Raw genomic sequence first — 4,591 nt, 5'->3', positions numbered from 1 at the left:
AATCACAGTTTTCTAATATACCCATATTTTTGGTGATTTCGCTGAAAGATTTAGGTTTTACTGTTATATCTGAGAAGCATGCCTATTTTCCGTAGTTGTGAATGAGTTGAGCATCATGTCTTGGAGTTATTACTTGTATTTCTTTTATTATATAATTATGAGTTGTTCTTTGTTATTGGTGTTGGATTTTGACCGTTTCTCCATGCTCGTCACAGCTTTCAACTAAGGTTAGGTTTTTTTTATTTATTGAGTACATGGGGTCAGTTGTACTCATACTACACAACGGCACCCTGCGTGCAGATTTTGGAGCTGATGTTGTTGTGTATGACGGGAGCTGTCATTGAAGATGAACCGGCGTTCCGGCTATAGCTGCCTCTTGTTCATGGTAACTTTAGATTTATAAAAAAATGTGTTTACGTACATTTCGAATACATGATGTATTTATTTCATACTAGCTTAGTAAACTTTAAATCTTAGGAGCTCATGATTTGTACTATCAGTCCTTGGGTTATTGTGTATGACTTCAATTATTTTATTATGTTTTTAGTAAATCTCATTTGAAATTGGATTATTATTAAATTGGCTTACCTAGCGGGTTGGGTTAGGTACCCTCACAACTAGTTGTATTTTGGGTCATGAAATGTTATGAGAATACTAAGGATCATATATGGATTAAGGCCATCAAGTCAGAAATACAGGCCTTGGAAGAAAATCAAACATGGGATGTTATTCCTTTACCACCAGGGAAGAAATTTGTAGGATATACGTGTGTGTACAAACTGAAGTATGAAGGGGATGTAAAAATATTCAAAGCAATTTTAAAACCAAAAGGAGGGATTGGATTAGCGAGAGAGTTTTTGACCTATGGTGAAAATGGTTACAGTCAGGGTTGTTCTTGACGTTGCAGTAGCAAAAGGGTGCTCATCCAATAGATGAATGTTTATATAGCCTTTTTGCAAGGTGTCTAAATGAAAAGGTCTATATGACTTTTCCATAGGGCTTTACTCCTATAGAAAGAGGATACAAGGTCTCACTACTAGAAATTCGGGAATAACCGTCCAAAAAAACCGATCAAAGTACGTCGGTAATGGCCAATAACCGTCCAAAACGCGACCATTAACATGTGGTCGGTGTTTTGAAGGTCGGAAGGGCATACCGACCAAAGTTGGCCGGAAATTACCGACCAACTTTGGTCGGTCAATTAAATTCAAAACAAAAAAATGCCGAAATTGGTCGGTTTTTTCCGACCAATGTAGGTCGGTGCTTTAATTATGTATTTAAAAAAAGCACCATTTGGGAATCGAACTGGGGTTTGTACTATCGCAAGATACTATTATACCACTAGACCATTGGTGCATTTTGTTTTAAGACTGTTTTTTATTTCATTTATACTCTTTAATTGTATTTTCACACGAAAATAACCGAGCAATGTCGGTCGGTTTTATTAAAAAATAAAATTACCGACCGAATTCGATCGCTTTTTTAAAATGACCGGCCGAATTAACCGATCAATTTCGGTCGGTTTTTTTAACATTAAATTTAATTTATTTTAAATGAAAAACCGACCAAAGTTGGTCGGTGTTGTAAAAAAAATTTAAAAATAAATTTTTTTGAAAAACCGACCGACTTTGGTCAGTTTTTTTGCCGGGTTTTTTGACAGACCAAAATTGCCCGGTCGATCGCAGATGGTTTTGCCGAATTTTTAGTAGTGTCTGTAGGTTGCTCAAATCCAGTTATAGACTTAAGCAAGCCTCAAGATGCTGGAACCTCAAACTCACCATTGCCTTGTTCTCCTCGGAATTTTTACAAATTCATTTAGACTATTCTCTCTTCACTAATAATGTGGATGGACACATTGTGGTAGTTTTGGTTTATATGGATGACCTTCTGATTACTGGGGATAATTTGCACTTGATCAAGGATACTAAGGACATCCTTCAACACAATTTTGAAATCAAAGACTTGGGAAATCTTAGATACTTTCATGCTATAGAGTTTGTAAGGAATAGCACAAGCATTGTTATGAATCAAAGGAAGTACACTTACAGCGGTGGCATTTCCTGACATACTGGATGCAATCCGTCTCCATAGTCATCCAGAAGTAACCAGCTCGGAGTATTTTCTTTGCCAAAACAAAGCCGTTCATATATGGACCGCAGGTCCCGGCATGAATTTCCTCTAACAGCCTGGATGCTTCTTTTGCGTCGACACACCTTAAGAGTCCCAAATCAGGAGTCCTCCTATATAGGATTCCTCCGCTGTGAAAGAAATTGTTGGACAACCTTCGTAGTATGCGCTTCTGAGTAGCGTTTGCAAGTTCTGGGTATTCTCCTTTTGCCAAGTACTCCTTGATATCATGAAACCAAGGTTTTCCGTCTGGTTCTTCCTCGACATGAGCACAGTAAGTTGGCTGATCATGGATCTTTACTGGAATAGGATCAATGAAGTTTTGTCCAGATGTTGTATCATGGATGACAGGGTATCCAACGCATCGGCGAACTCATTTTGGATTCTGGGAACATGTCGGAATTCTATCTTTGTGAACCTCTTCCTCAACTCCTGTACATGATGCAGATAAGGGAGTATCTTGAGTTCTTGGTTGCCCATTCTTCTCGGACCTGGTGTATGAGCAGATCTGAATCCCTAATTACTAGCAACTCTTGAATGTTCATGTCAATAGCCATCTTGAGCCCTAAGATGCAGGCTTCGTACTCGGCCATATTGTTGGTGCATGGGAACCTGAGTTTGGCAGACACCGAATAATGCTGACCGGTTTTTGATACTAGGACTGCTCCCATGCCGACTCCTTTGAAATTTGATGCTCCATCGAAAAACATTCTCCACCCGTCATAGGATTCTGCAATATCTTCTCCTATGAATGATACCTCTTCGTCAGGAAAATACGTTTTCAGGGGTTCGTATTACGGGGTTTTCGGCCAAGTGATCTGCTAGTGCCTGTCCCTTGACTGCCTTCTGAGTTACGTAGATAATGTTGAATTCACTCAACAGGATCTGCCACTTGGCTAGCTTGCCGGTGGGCATGGGCTTCTAAAAGATGTATTTCAAAGGATCCATCCTTGATATGAGATATGTAGTATACGCACAGAGGTAGTGCCTCAGCTTCTGAGCCACCCAAGTTAGAGCACAACAGGTGCGTTCTAACAGAGAATACCGGGCCTCGTACGGAGTGAACTTCTTGCTAAGATAATAGATGGTCTGCTCTTTCCTTCCCGTTTCATCATGCTGCACCGAGACGCACCCGAAGGCACCATCTAACACTGCGATGTAGAGTAACAGAGGTCTACCTGGTTCAGGCGGAACTAAGACTGGTGGGGTTGACAGGTATTCCTTGATTCTGTCGAAAGCTTTCTGGCAGTCATCAGTCCATTCGGTGGCGGCATCCTTCTTTAACATCTTGAAGATTGGCTCACAGATAACTGTAGATTGTGCTATGAACCGGCTGATGTAGTTAAGTCTCCCCAAGAAACTCATTACGTCCTTCTTGTTCTTTGGCGGTGGCAATTCTTGAATTGCTTTGATCTTCGATGGATCCAGTTCTTTTCCCCGGCGACTCACAATAAACCCAAGCAATTTTCCAGCTGGAACCCCAAATGCACACTTCGCAGGATTCAGCTTTAGGTTGTACCTTCGCAGTCTATTGAAAAACTTCCTCAAATCTTCAATGTGATCAGTGGCCTTCTTTGACTTAATGATGACGTCGTCTCCGTACACCTCGATCTCCTTGTGTATCATATCATGGAAAATGGTAGTCATGGCTCTCATGTAGGTGGCCCCTGCATTCTTAAGGCCAAACGGCATCATCTTGTAGCAGTACATTTCCCACGACGTAATGAAAGCCATTTTCTCAGCATCTTCTTCATCCATCCAGATCTGATGATACCCAGCAAAACAATCTACAAATGATTGCAACTCGTGATTGGCACAATTATCAATCAGGATGTGTATGTTTGGCAAGGGGAAGTCGTCTTTTGGACTGGCCCGGTTGAGGTCCCGATAGTCGACACAGACTCTGACCTTCCCATCCTTCTTCGGTACTGGCACAATGTTGGCTGACCATGTTGGATATTCTACTACCCTGAGAACTTTGGCTTTGACCTGCTTGGTGACTTCTTCCTTGATTTTCAAACTCATATCTTGCTTGAATTTTCTGAGCTTCTGCTTCACCGGTGGACATGTTGGTCAGTCGGCAGTTTGTGTGCCACAATAGATGTACTTAGCCCAGTCATGTCATCATACGACCAGGCGAATATGTCCTCATACTCTCTTAGAAATTCTGTGTACTCTTCCTTTTTTGACGGTGATAAGTGAACGCTGATTCGTGTTTCTTTGACGTTTTCTGCATCTCCCAGGTTAACAATCTCAGTCTCGTCCAGGTTGGACTTAGGTCTATTCTCAAAATTCTCAACTTCTTTAACGATCTCTTCTGGTATATCATCTTCCTCTGAATCTGTGTCCGTTTATTGCGTTGTCTCGTTGCATGTCACAGTCATTGGTTCATCAAGATAAGTAATAGTAATGCTGTATAAGTCAAGTAATGAGAGAAAATAATAAGAGTAAGTTTTATAAGAAA

This window comes from Nicotiana attenuata, chromosome 7, assembly GCF_001879085.1.
Source record: "Nicotiana attenuata strain UT chromosome 7, NIATTr2, whole genome shotgun sequence".
Taxonomy (NCBI): Eukaryota; Viridiplantae; Streptophyta; class Magnoliopsida; order Solanales; family Solanaceae; genus Nicotiana; species Nicotiana attenuata.
This window is presented reverse-complemented; position numbering follows the sequence as displayed.